Raw genomic sequence first — 15,791 nt, 5'->3', positions numbered from 1 at the left:
CCTAACCTACATGTGTTTTTAGTATTTCCAGATTTATTCTTGTGTTTGCCTTCCAGTTTCATGATGTTGTGGTCAGAAAAGGTGCATTTTATGATTTGATGTTTTTGAATTTGTTGAGGATTCTTTTGTGGCCTAATATTTGATATATTCTGAGGAATTTTCCATGTTCACTTGTAAAGAATGTGTATTTTGCTTTTTAGCATGGAATGTTCAGAATATATCTGATAAGTCCATCTGGTCCAGTGTCATTTCAAGCCGTTGTCTCTTTGCCGGTTTTCTGTTTCCATGATATGATCATTGAAGTAAGTGAGTATTGAAGTTCCCTACTATTATTGTGCTATTATCGATTAGTTCTTTCATGTTTGTTATTAAACTTTTATGTATTTGGGTGTTCCCATGTTAGGTGCATATTATAATTTTATTTATAATTTATAAATATTTTTTTATAATTTATAAATTGTTTATTTTTAAATTTATATAATTTAATTTATATATTTATAATTGTTATATCTTCTTATTGGATTGTCTCTTTCATGATTATATAGTGCCATTCTTTGTTTTTTGTTACAGTCTCTGTTTCAAAATCTAGTTTGTCCAATATAAGTTTGCTACTCTGGCTTTATTTTGACATCGATTTATGTGACACATTTTTCTACATGTCTTCACTTTTAATCTGCAGATAAATTTCAGTGAGAAATGAGTTTCCTGTAGGCATAATATAGATGGACCTTGTTTTCTATTTATTCTTTCACCATATGTCTTTAGATTGGATCATTTAATCCATTTACATTCAAAGTAGTTATTAATGGATATGTATTTATTGCCATTTTATTACTTGTTTCTGGTCATCTTCTTGAATATCTTGTCTATTTTTCTTTCATATTTGACTTTTTTAAGTGATATATTTGGATTTTTTCTTTATTCTGTGCATATTTATTCATGGTTTTCACTTTATGGTTACCATTAAGTTTATATATAACATCTTCTGCATATTACTGTCTATAATAACTTGATGGTCATTTAAGTTTGAACCCATTCTGTACTCCTCTCCTCCCCAAGTTTTAGGTATGTGGTGTCATATTTTACATCACTTATTTTGTGAGTTCCTTAACTGATTTTTTACAGAAAAAGTAATTTTCACTGTTCTTGTGTTCCCTACCTTCATACTGTCACTTTGTTTTTCCCTTTCCACTGACAAAATCCCCTTTAGTAATTTTGGCAAATCTGTTTCAGTGGTCAAAAACTCCTTTAGTTTTTATTTGCCTGGGAGACTTTTTGTCTCTCCTTCATTCTGAATGATAGCTTTGCTGGATAGAGTATTCTTGTCTGCAGACTTTTTTTCCCCATTCAGCACTTTGAATATATTATGTCATTGCCTTCTGGCTTGGAAAGCTCCTACTGAAAAACCTGCTGATAACCTCATGATGTTTCCTTTGTAAATAATTATCTTCTTGTGTATTTCTGATTTTAATCATTTTTCTTTTTCATTCTCTCTTCCCATTTTATTTACAATATGTCTTGTTGTGGATATGCTTTTGTGGATTTTTTGGGGGTGTTCTGTGTCTCATGAATCTGTATCTGTTTCCTTCCCTAAATTTGGTAAAGTTTAAGCTATTATTTCTTCAAATTATCCCCTCCCCCTTTCCCCTCTCTTCTACTTTTAGACTCTTATAAAACAAATGGTATTATGTAATGGAGACAGTGGATTATTAGTCTATTCTCTACTGCATAATTTTCTTTTTTCTTTTGTTCAGCATGTTAACATTCTGTTTCTCTGTCTAATAGATCATCTCTGCTTCATCTAGCCTGCAATTTATTTCATCAAATGTGTTTCTGATTTAATTTATTTTACCTTTATGTCCACTATGTCATTCCTTATCTTTGTATTAATGGTCTTACTGAAGCCTTTGACTCTTTTTTCAAGTTAACAAAGTATCTTTATAATCATTACTTGAAATTCTATATAAGGCATGTTACTTATATTTGTTTGATTTAGATTTCTGGCTGTGGCCTGTTCTTTCATTTGGGACAAATTTCTCTGTCTTCTCAATTTTTCTAATCCTCTGTATCTGTTTCTGTGTATTAGCAAAGTCAGCTATGTAAGAATGAAAAATTTAAAAAAATGAGGGGCGCCTGGATGGCTCAGTTGGTTAAGCCTCCGACTTCTGCTCAGGTCATGATCTCATGGTCCGTGAGTTCAAGCCCCGCATTGGACTCTGTGCTGACAGCTCATAGTCTGGAGTCTGCTTCAGATTCTGTGTCTCCCTCTCTCTCTGACCCTCCCCCATTCATGCTCTGTCTTTCTCTGTCTCAAAAATAAATAAACATTAAAAAAGCTAAAAAAAAATGATAACATACATGTTTACTTACAAGTGAATTAGAATGAGAGATCAATTTACTTATATAGTCAGGTACCACAGAGTTAGGGGGGCAAATATTTACAATTGTTAGCTCTTCTTGATGGATAGACTTCTTAATTCTGATATAATTCCCTTCTTCATCTCTTGTTACATTCTTTGCTTTAAAATCTAGTTTGGGGGAGACTGAGTGGTTCAGTTGGTTAAATGTCCAACTTTGGCTCTGGTCATAATCTCATAGTTTGTGAGTTTGAGCCCCACGTTGGGCTCTGTGCTGACAACTCAGAATCTGGAGCCTGATTCAGATTTTATGTTTCCCTCTCTGTCTGCACCCCCCCCATGCTCTGTCTGTCTCTTTCTAAAAAAATAAACATTAAAATTAATAAAAAATAAAAATAAATAAAAAAATTAGTTTGTCTGATAAAAGTAAGACTATTCTGGATTTCTTTTGACATCTGTTAGTGTGATAGATGGTTCTACATACCCTCACTTCTGGTCCACAGATGTCCTCAGGCCTAAAATAAGTCTCTTGTAGGCAGCATGGAGATGGATTTTGTTTTTTTATCCATTCTGATACTTTATGTATTTTTATTGGGCCATTTAGTCCATTTCTATTCAGAGTGATTATTGAAAGATATGAATTTAGTGCCATTGTGTTATCTGTAGATTTTGTTTCTGGTGATTTCCTCAGGTCAAATATATAAAACAATCACAAACATAAGCAAACTCCTTGATAAAAATACTGTTATTGTATGAGACTTTAATAATCTACTTACAGCAAAAGACAGATCATCTAAGAAGAAAATCAACAAGGAAACAACAGCTCCCAATGTCACACCGGGCCAGATGGACTTAACAGATATATCCAGAACATTTTATCCTAAACAGCAGAATACACATTTTGTTGAGTGCACATGGAACATTCTCCAGAATAAATCACATATTGGGCCCAAATCAGCCCTCAACAAGTACAAAAATATGATATCATACCATATACATTTTCAGATCACAACACTGTGAAACTCAAAATCAACCACAAGAGAAAAAAACTTGGAAAGCCCTCAAATACATTGAAGTTAAAGAACATCCCACTAAAGAATGAATGGGTAACCCTAAAATTGAAGAGGAAATTAAAATAAAAATACAAGGAAGCAAAAAAAAAAAAAAGAAAATATGACATTCCAAACCCTTTGGGATGCAGCAAAGGCAGTTCAAAGAAAATGCATTGCAATTCAGGCCTGTCTCAAGAAGCAAGAAATGTTCCAAGTGCATAACCTAGTCATACACTTAAAGGATCTAGAAAAGGATCAGCAAATAAAGCCCAAGTCTGCAGAGGGAAAATAATAAAGATTAGAGCAGAAATAAATGATATAGAATCCAAAAATTAAAAAAAAAAAACAGTAGAACATATGAATGAAACTAAAGGAGAGTTCTCTGAAAGAATAAGCAAAATTGATAAACCCATAGCCAGAATTCTCAAAAAGAAAATATAGAAGATCCAAATAGATAAAATCACAAATGGAAGGGGAGAGATTACAACCAACACTACAGAAATATAAACAAATATGAGAAAACTATGAAAGAACATATGCCAACAAACTGGACAAACCGGAAGAAATAGACAAATTCTTAGAAACTTACACACTACAAAAACTCAAATGGGAAGAAATGGAAAAAATGACCAGACCCATAACCTGCAAAGAAATTGAATTGTTTATCAAAAATCACCCAACAAATAAGAGTTCTGGACCAGATGGCTTCCAGGGGTAATTCTACTAGACATTTAAAGAAGAGTTAATACCTATTCTCCTCAAATTGCTCCAAAGAATAGAAATGGAAAGAAAGGTTCCAAACTAATTCCATGAAGCTAACATTACCTTGATTTCAAAAGGAGACAAAGATGCCACTAAAAAGGAGAATTATAGGCCAATATCCCTGATGAACCTGGATGCAAAAATTCTCAACATGATACAAACAAATTGAATTCAACAGTACATTAAAAGTATTATTCAACATCATCAAGTGGGATTTATCCCGGGGCTGCAGAGTGGGTTCAATATTTGCAAATTAATCAGTATGATACACCATATCAATACAAGAAAGGATAATAATCATATAATCTTTTCAATAGATACAGAAAAAGCATTTGACAAAATATAGTACCCTTTCTTCATAAAAACCCTAAAGAAAGTAGGGATAGAAGGAACCGACATTAACATCATAAAAGCCATATGTGAAAGGCTCACAACTAATATCATCCTCAATGGGGAGAGTCTCAGGGATTTCTCCCTATGATCAGAAACAAGACAGGGATGTCCACTCTCACCACTGTTGTTCAACATTGTACTTAAACTCCTAGTCTCAGCAATAATACAACAAAAAGGAAGGAAATCAAATTGGCAAGAAAGAAAGTTTCACTCTTCACAAATGACATGATAATATATATGGAAAACTAGAATGAACAAAAAAATTGCTACAGCTGATACATAAATTCAGCAAAGTCATAGGATATAAAATCAATGTGTAGAAATTGGCTGCATTTTTTATACATTAATAATGAAGCAACAGGGAAAGAAATCAAGGAATCAATCCCATTTACATTTGCACTTTAAAGTATGAGATACCTAGGAAAAAAATCTAACTAAAATGGTAAAAGATCTATACACTGAATACTATAGAAAGCTTATGAAAGTAATTGAAGAAGACACAATAAAATAGAGAAAAATTCCATGATCATGAATTGGAATAACAAATATTGTGAAAATGTTGATACTTACCAAAGCGATCTACACATTCAATGTGATTCCTGGCAAAATAATGCCAGCATTCTTTACAGAGTTATAACAAACAATCCCCAAATGTGTATAGAACCAGAAAAGATACCAAATAACCAAAGCAACCTTGAAAAAGAAAAATAAAGCTGGAGGAATCACAATCCTGGACTTTAAGCTTCATTAAAAAGTTGTAGTCATCAAAACAATATGTTATTGGCACAAAAAACTGCAATACAGAACAACAGAACAGAATAAAGAAACCAGAAATGGACCCAAAAATATATGGCCAACTAATCTTTGACAAAGCAGGAAAGAATATCCAATGGAAAAAAAATACTGTGTCTTCAGCAAATGGTGCTGGGAAAACTGGACGGTGACATGCAGAAGAATGAAAGTGAACCACTTTCTGAAACCGTATACAAAAATATATTCAAAATGGGTGAAAGACCTAAATATGAGATAGGAAACCATGATAATCCTACAGGACAAGCAAGTAGCCATGCTTTGACTGTGGCCACAGCCACTTCTTACTTGACATGCATATGGGGGAAAGATAAATAAAAACAAAAATTTACTATTGCGACCTCATCAGTATAAAAAGCTTCTGCATAGCAAAGGAAACCATCAACAAAACTAAAAGGCAACCAATGGAATGGGAGAATATATTTGCAAATGACATATCAGATAAATGGTTAGCAACCAAAATATAAATAACTTACCAAACTCAACACCCCCAAACCAAATATTCCAATGAAGAAATGAGCAGAAGACATGAATAGACACTTTTCCAAAGAAGACATAAAGATGGCTAACAGACACTTGAAAAGATGCTCAACATTGCGCATCATCGAGGATATACAAATCAACACCATGATGAGATACCTCACACCTGTCAGAATGGCTAAAATTAATAACTCAGGAAACAACAGATGTTTGTGACAATGGGGAGAAAAGGGAACACTTTTACACTGTTGGTGTGAATGCAAATGGGTGCAGCCACTCTGGAGAACAGTTTGAAAGCTGTTCAAAAAATTAAAAATAGATCTATTCTATGAGCCAGAAATTGCCCTACCAGGTATTTTTCCCAAAGGATACAAAAACGCTAATTCGAAGTTGCATATGCACCGCAATGTTTATAGCAGCACTATCAACAATAGCCAAATTATAGAAAGGGCCCAAATCTCCATCAACAGATCAATGGTTAAAGAAGATATGGTATATATAAAACCACTCAGTGATGGAAAATAATGATATCTTGCCCCTTGCAACAATGTGGATGGAACTTAAGGATATTATGCTAAGCAAAATAAGTCAGTCAGACAAAGACAGATATCACTTGATTTTACTCATATGTGGAATTTGAGAACCACAACAGATGGACATAGGGGAAGGATAGGAAATATAAGATAAAAACAGAGAGGGAGGCAACCACGAGAGTGTTAAATATAGAGAACAAACTAAGCCTTTCTGGAGGAGTGGGGGGAGTGTTAAATAGGTGGTGGGCATTAATGAGGGCACTTTTTGGGACAAGAACTGAGCATCTTATATAAGACATGAGTCACTGGGTCCTGTGCTTGAAGCCAAGACTGCTACACTGTATGTTAACTAACTTGAATTAAAAATAATAAAATAAAAAAGAGAGAGAGAGAAAAAGTCTCCCACTTTATTTGAGTAAAAGCACACACAAATAAAAAACCATGTGCACACTATCTAAGAAAGGATTAAATAGAATGAGACTCTGGAGTTAATTATACATTTTTTAAAATTTAAAATTTATTTTTGAGAGAGTGGGAAAGAGAGAACACAAATTTTTGAGAGAGGGAAAGAGAGAAAGAGAAAGAACACGAGCAGGGAAGGGGAAGAGAGAGGGAGACAGAAGATACAAAATGGGCTCTGCACTTCCAGCAGAGAGAGTTGAGCTGGGGTCAAACTCACAAATTGTGAGTTCATGACCTGAGCTGAGGTCAGAAGCTTAACTGACTGAGCTACCCATGTTACCCTGGAGTTAATTATGCCATGTTTTATCATATCAATAAACATATATGAAAAATATATTTAAACGAGGCGACGTATCATTACACATATATATGTTTCTGGTTGCTTCAGTCATTGATGTATATTTAAGTCTTTATTTTGATTTCTATAATCTCATAATTATTTGAAACACTATATATACAATATTTTTCTTGCAAATTATATCTAAAAAAATCAAAATAGTTGCACCAATAGAAATTATTACAACTTAAATATCCACCGAAGGGGACAAGTTAAATAAATTATGACATTAGCATAAAAGAGAGCAGTTGTTGGTAATAAAAGTAAAACAAGATTTCATATAGCAGTATTTTAGATATACATATATGTTACTATATGAATTATATTAATCTGTGCATTAGACAGTCTAAAATTTTTTGTGATACATAGAACAAGATGACTATTTTATTTTTGTTTTCGATGTAACACATATTTTTTTGGTATTAAGGATGTCATTTATTTATTTTTCCAAATTTTTATTTACATTTTAGTTAGTTAATATATAATGTAATATTGGTTTCAGGAGTAGAATTTAGTGATCATCCCTTATCTATACACCCAGTTCTCATCATAACAAGTGGCTTCCTTAATACCCATCACCCATTTAGCTAATTCCCCACCCACCTCCCTCCATCAACACCCAGTTTATTCTCTATCATTGAGTCTTTTATGGTTTGCTTTCCTCTCTTTTTTTCCCCCTTCTCATATGTACCTCTGTTTTGTTTCCAACTACCACATATGAGTACAATCATATGGTATTTGTCTCTCTGACTTATTTTGCTCAGCATAAAACACTCTAGCTCCATCCACACTATAATTTGGCTACTGTTGACAATGCAGGTATACACATTGGGGTTCATGGACCTTTTCAAACCTGTATTTTTTGGATTCTTTGGGTAAATACCTAGTAGTCTAATTGCTGGGTTATAGAGTAGAGCAAATTTTAACTTTTGGAGGAAACTGCATACTGTTTTCCAGAGTGGTTGCCCCAGTTTGCATTCCCACCAACTCTTTAAGAGGGTTCCCCTTTCTTAAGAGGGCAAGGAATCCTTGCCAACATCTGTTGTTTCCTGTGTTGTTAAATTTAGCCTTTCGGACAGGTGTGAGATGTTAGCTCATCATGGTTTTGTGTGTATTTCCCTAAGAGTGATCCCATTGGCTGTTTGATGTCTTTTTTTTTTTTTTTTTTGGTTCCATACAAATTTTAGGATTTTTGACTCTGGCTCTGTGAGATATGCTGGTGTGGTTTTTTTTTGTTTTTGTTTTTGTTTTTGTTTTTGCTGAGCTATCATTAAATGTGTAGATTGCTGTGGGTAGTATAGATATTTTAACAATGTTTGCTCTTCTAATTCATAAGCACGGAATTTTTTACCCAATTCTTTGTGTACTCTTCACTTTTTTTCATAACTTTTTTATAGTTTTCAGAGTAGTACAGATCTTTTACCTTTTTGTTTACATTTATCCATAGGTGTCTTGATTTTGGAGAAATATTAATTGGGATCATTTCCTTAATTTATTTTTCTGCTTCTAGTTATTGGTGTATAGGAATGCCACAGATTTACTTACATTGACTTTATGCCCCGCACTTTGCTGAATTAATGTATTAGTTCAGCCATTAGTTTAGCCATTTTTTTGTTGGAGGCTTTTAGGTTTTCTATGTAGAGTATCACGTTGTCTATAGAAAGTGAAAGTTTGACTTCTTCCTTTCCAATTTGGATGCTGTTTATTTCGTTTTGTATTCTTATTTCTGAAGCTAAGTACTATGGTAAATATTCATGGTGAGAGTGGACATCCCTGTCTTCTACTGGACCTTAGGGGAAAAAGCTCTCAGTTTTTCTTTAGCTGTGGTGTTCCATATGTGGCTTTTGTGATGTTGAGGTATGTTCCATCTATATCTATTTTGTTGAAGGTTTTTTTTTTTATCAGGAATGAATGTTGTATTTTGTCAAATATTTTTCTGCATATATTGACAGGATCATACGGTTTTTATTCTTTCTTCTATTAATGTGATGCATCATGTTGATGGGTTTGCTAATATTGATACAGACCTCTAGGCAAAGGATAAATCCACTTGATTGTTGTGAATAATTCTTTTAATGTACTGTTGAATTCAATTTGCTAGTATCTTGTTGAGAATTTTTGCATCCATGTTAATTAGGGCTATTGGCCTATGATTCTCCTTTTCAGTGGGGTCTTTGTCTGGTTTTGGAGTTAATGTAATGCTGGCCTCATAGAAAGAGTTTGGAAGTTTTCCTTCCATTTCTATTTTTTTTGGAACAGTTTGAGAAGTATAGGTATTAACTATAAATATTTGGCAGAATTCCCCTTTGTAGAATTTTGATTGTTGGGATAAATTTGGTTATTGATTCAGTAAAATTCCTGGTTATGAGTCTGTTCAAATTTTCTGTTTCTTCCTGTTTTAGTTTTCATAATTTGTATGTTTCTAGGATTTGTCTATTTCTACCAGATTATTCAGTTTGTTGGCATATCATTTTTCACTACAATCCATTCCTCCTATAATTGTTTTATTTTTCTAGGGTGTTCATTGTGATTATTCACCTTTCTTTTGTGATTTTATCCATTTCATTCCATTCTCTTCTTTTTGATAAGTCTGGCTAAGGGTGTATCAATTCTATTAATGATTTCAAAGCACCAGTTCCTAGCTTCATTGCTCTGTTCTTTTTTTATTATTGTTGTTGTTTGTTGTGTACATTTTTTCAAATATTTATTTATTTTTCTTTCCTCTGGCTTTATATTTCATTTGATATTCCTCTTCTTACTCCTTAATGTGTATGGTGAGGTTGTGTGTTTTAGATTTTTCTTCTTGAAGTAGGCCTATATTGCTATATACTTCTTTCTTAGGAACACCTTTGTTGCATCCTTAAGTTTTTGAACTGTCACGTTTTTATTTTTATTTGTTTCCATGTATTTTTTTATTTCTTTAATTTCCTGGCTAACTCATTCATTCCTTAGTAAGATGTTCTTAATCTCCATGTAGATGTTGTTTTCCCAAATTTTTACTTGTGGCTCACTTTAAGTTTCATAGCTTAAAGTGTGAAATGTCTATATAGGTCTGAAAATATGCATGGTATGATATCAGTCTTTTTGTATTTCTTGAGGACTGATTTGTAACTCAGTATGTTATCTATTATGGATAACATTTCATTTACAGTTGAAAAGAATATGTATTTCACTGCTTTATGATTAAATGTTCTGAACATATTTGCTAACTCCACCTGATAAAGTTTGTCATTAAAAGCTATGCTTGCTTGTTGATTTTCTGCTTAGTTTATCTGTTCATTGTTGTAATTGGGGTTTTAAAGTCCCCTACTATTATTGTGTTATTATCCATGAAATTCTTTATGTTTGTTACTAATCGATTTATGCATTTGTGTGCTCCTAAGTTGTGTTATAAATATTTACCTTAGTTAGATTTCTTGATGTTTAGACCCCTTAATTATGATATAATACCCTTCTTCATCTCTTGTTACAGTTTTTGGTTTAAAATCTAGTTTGTCTGATACAAGTACGGCTACTCTGACATTTTTTTTTGGCAAACATTAGAATGATAGATGTTTCTCTATCTCCTCACTTTCACTCTGTAGGTGTCTTTAGGTCTAAAATGAGTTTCTTGTAAATAGCATATAGATGGGTCTTTTCAAAAATCAAATCTAAATATCTTGTATCTTTTGATTGGAGTATTTAGTCCATTTACATTCACAGTGATTATTGACAGATACTAACTTAGTGCCATTTTGTTACATGTTAAGTGGGAGTTTCTGGTGCTGTTCTCTGTTCCTTTCTAGTCTTTGTTGCTGTTGATTTTTCCCCCCTCGGAGTTCCCATTGCTTTTCATGCAACTGGTTTAGTAGTCACAAACTCCTTTAACTTTTGTTTGCTTTGGAAATTCTTTATCTCTTCTATTATTTTTTTAATTTTTTTAAATGTTGATATATTTTTGAGAGAAAGAGGCAGAGTGTAAATGAGGGAAGGTAGAGAGGGAGACACAGAATCTAAACCAGACTCCAGGCTCTGAGCTGTCAGCACAGAGCCTGATCCGGGCTTGAACTCATGAAGCATGAAATCATAACCTGAGCCAAAGTCAGAGGCTTAACTGACTGAGCCACACAGGCCCCCCTCTCTTCTTCTATTCTGAATGACCGCCTTGTTGGATAAAGTATTCTTTTCTGCATATTTTCCCCATTCAGCCCAATGAATATATTATGCACTCCCTTCTGGCTTGCCAGGTTTCTGTGGACAAATATGCTGCAAAACTAATCTGTCTTCCCTCATAGATTAAAGACTTTTCCCTTACTGCTTTCAGGATTCTTTCCTTCTCTGTGTATTTTGTAAATACGACTATGATATGTCTTGGTGATGGCTGACACTGGTGGATTTAATGGGAGTTTTTTTGTGCCTCTTGGATTTCTATATCTATTACCTTCCCCAGATGAGGGAAATTTTAAGCCATAATTGGTTCAAAAAACCTTCTGCTCTTTTCTATTTCTCTTCTTCCTCTGGGTATCCTATGGTATCATTGTAATTATGCTTGAGGAGTTATTGAGTTCCTTAAGTCTACATTTGTGATCCAATATATCTCTTTATGACTTTTTTCCAGCTTCATTATTTACCACACTTTTGTTTTCTATTTCACTGAATTATTCCTCTGCTTTGTCCATCCTATGCAATAGCATCCATTCAGTTTTACACTAGAGTTATAGTTTTGTTTTTTTTTTAATTTCAGCCTGACAATATTTTAGTTATTTTATTCATGAAATAAGTGATTCTTTAGTGTTTCCTATGCTTTTCTCAAGCTCAGCTAGTATATTTATGATTGTCACTTTAAACTCTGGTTCAGATATCTCACTTGTATCTAAATTGATTGAATTTCTCTCTGTTAATTCTTCCTGTCTTGTCTTTTGGGGTGAATTTCTCTGTTTTACAATTTTTTTTCTTGGTTATTATTTTGCATCTGTGTGATTGTTAGGAAAGTCTGTTGTATTCCTAGACAACAGGACAGAGTTGTGGCTATATTAAGGAGGAGTAAAAACAGTTAATAAGCTAGATCCTAGGTGTGTTTTGCTCTACTAGTAGAAGAAGCTTTATCAAACAAACAAACAAAAGTAAACAAAACAAAAACAAGGAAGCCAGATCCCATTTACCATTTCCTATTTCCCCTGAAGTTTTAAAGTACTTTGATTAGTAGACTTGTTGAATGTGAGGAGTTTGTGTTTGTCTTCTGGGGATGGGGCCACTGATTCTCAGGTGGACTTGGCCTAGAGGAGATGCACCTGCAATGAGCAGTGGGGTGGGGTTTTGGTGTAAGCACCTCTGGCCTCCACTGGGTAGCACTTTTTGCCACTGATGTTGTGCACTGTTGATGGGTGGGTGGGAAAATGGCATTGCCTGCTCTCTTGTCCCTGAAAAAGGGAGTTCAGACTTGCTACTCATTAGGAAGCCCTCACAAAAAAGCAAACACCTGTTTTGTGTCCCCAGCTTTGGCCAGATCTCTGCCTTCACCCTGCCTGTGTTTGAGCTGTCTGCCTGCTAGGTGACACAATGCTACTTTGTTTTATCTCAGGCATGTGGCTGGGTTTCGAAACTCCAAACTCCGAATTTTAGGGAACAGAACAACATGGACCCATCCTGACCCTCTGGGTCAGGGTCTTTCAGAGTTTTTGCCATTTGCCAGTGTATCTCAAAAAAGCAGTTGCATAACCATGCATTAGTTCAGAGTTTATGGTAAAGTACAACACAATGTTGGCACTAAGTTTTGCAGCCCTCAGCAAGCAACTTTGTTCCAATGATAGGGTGCGGGCAGCAAAGAGGTGTTGCCAGTTCTTTTTGTCCCTGGAGAAACTGTGACACCACTCCCAAATGCACTTCAGGTAGGAGTACTGTTTCTCACTGTTTGACCCAGGGTATCTTCAGACCATGGTGCCTACTCCTGGGTCTCCACCCTCCTTATGCACCAGAACACCACCAACACTGCAAGGCATAACCCCAGTGATGGCATGGACCTCTAAATCTTCAGCCTTTGTGTTTTGCTTCTTATAATAAATTGCTGTAGTCAACCCCTCCCCTTTTCCCAGTGAAAGGTTTCAGGGAAGTTTGTCCTGTGCAATTCCCTCATGAATTTTCACTCTCTCTCTCTCTGTCTCTTTCACTCCTCTCATCATGATCAGGACTTCCTTCCCTTCACAGCACCCACAGTTCTTTTCTCCCCAAAGTCAACTCTTGGAAGCTCCTACCTTCCAAGATGTGGCCGTTTTTTCTACCTCTAGTTGTGAAGATGTGCTGTCTCCATGCTCAGATTGGTTTCTTGGGTGTTCAAAGTTATTTGGTGTTTATCTAGCAGTGTCCCAAGGATGAGACAAGCTTAGTGTATCCCTACTCCTCTACCATCTTAACTCCTCTCAATGTAACACCTTTAAACATTTTTTTAATGTTTTTTAAAATTTTTGAGTGAGACAGATCACAAGTGGGGGACGGGCAGAGAGAGAGGGAGACACAGAATTTGAAACAGGCTTCAGGCTCTCAACTGTTAGCACAGAGACCAACGTGGGGCATAAACTCATGTACTGTGAAATCATGACCTGAACCAATGTTGGGTGCTCAACCAACTGAGCTACCTAGGTGTCCCAACACCTTTGTAAATATAATTCACTTATCATAAAATTTTCCATTTTATTTTTTTAAAATGTTTATTTTATTTCTTTAGAGAGAGAGAGAGCATGAGTGACTGGGGCAGAGGGTAGGGGATCTGAAACAGGCTCTGTGCTGACAGCAGAGAGCCTGATGTGGGACTCAAACTCATGAATTATGAGATCATGACTTGAGCTGAAGTCAGACACTTAACCAAGTGAGCCACCCAGGCACTCCAAAATTTCCCATTTTAATGTATACTCTGCAGTGAATTTTAGTGTATTCAAAGAATTGTATACCATCACCACTATTTAAATTTAGAACATTTCCATTACTTTAAAAACTAAATTCTATACCCAATGCCAGTGACTACCAATTTTGTCCTAGTTTCAGTCACTGACACCGCTAATTTCCTATCTGTCTTGTGAATTTTTCTAATCTGGATGTTTCATGTGAATAGAATCATATAATATGTGGTCATATGAATCAGGATTTTTTTGCTGAGCATAATATTCTCAAGCTTCATCATTTTTGTTGCATGACTACACTACAAATCTGTATTTTGGAAGAGAAATACTGAGACTATTAAGACTGTGATTTTAAAATGTTCTGTATTGCTTGCTCTTTTACTTTAAAATTATATTCTTTACTTATTTATATTTATACTTATTTATACTTATTTATATTTATATTTACTTATACACATATTATATGTGTATAAGACTAATTTTCTTTGTATTCTGTATTTGTAAATACGTTAAAAACTACATATTCAGAAAAAAATATGCAAGTATATATTATATTTGTAAATACCAAGGGAACACACTCAACTGAAGCAATATTACCTATCTTCCAAAAGTCACTAAAAATTATAGCACAGAAACTATTCTGCTCCAGAGGTCAAGTTAGCTTTAGTGACAGGAAATATATTAATATATTTCTTTTTTTTTTTAATGTTTTTATTTATTTTTGAGACAGAGAGAGACAGAGCATGAGCAGGGGAGGGGCAGAGAGAGAGGGAGACACAGAATCTGAAACGGCTCCAGGCTCTGAGCTGTCAGCACAGAGCCCGACGCGGGGCTCGAACACACAGACCGTGAGATCGCGACCTGAGCCGAAGTCGGACGCTTAACCGACTGAGCCACCCAGGCGCCCCTATATTAATATATTTCAACATTAATTAAATTAAGAATTATGTCATCATCAAACTCAGCACTAATTTTTAGTAAAACCTAATAATATGTCAGCATTGAATTTATCCCCATAGCATATATGAAGTGTGCAACATGATGCATATTTCCCAAACTTCCAGAAATAAGAAAAGTCTATTTGCAATTAAATACTCTTGTGTTTATCAGTATAACTAAACATGTGAAATACATATGAGTTTTGAAATTGGAATAAAAATTTAAATTATGCTTATTTTTAGGATATTATGATTGCATGCCTAGAAAATTACTAAAAACACACTGAAGCAATTATTTAATAAAAAGCTATTGTAATATCTACATCAATAAAAATGAGCTAAGAAGAATTTTGTAATGATGCTATGAGTGAAATAAACTTTTAAGATAATTCTGAATGAGAAGGGGAAATGATAAGGACTTGAAAAAAGTTAGAAAATTATATCTTGCTTTTTTTAAAAAAAATAGTATAATCTAAAATATAGGAAAGGAGAAAACAAATCCTTTCTAAACTAGATCTCAAAGCCAGAAGTCATGACAAAACAGATTAGTACATTTGGCTAGATTAAATGAAACTTCATATGCAAAATATTATTACAAAAAATATAAAAACAAAAAAAAGAGAAAATAATTGCCCTTATACCTGAAAATCATGAGACAATTAAGTTCTAAATTTCTGAACATATGTAAAGCTTAAAGAAAGCAATGAAGATTCCTAAATATAGTAAAAAGGTATAAAAAGACATCCCACACAAAATTAAGGCAAGTGGTTCATACACACTTTAAAACTTGTTCAA

Source organism: Panthera uncia (assembly GCF_023721935.1).
Source record: "Panthera uncia isolate 11264 chromosome A1 unlocalized genomic scaffold, Puncia_PCG_1.0 HiC_scaffold_17, whole genome shotgun sequence".
NCBI lineage: Eukaryota > Metazoa > Chordata > Mammalia > Carnivora > Felidae > Panthera > Panthera uncia.
This window is presented reverse-complemented; position numbering follows the sequence as displayed.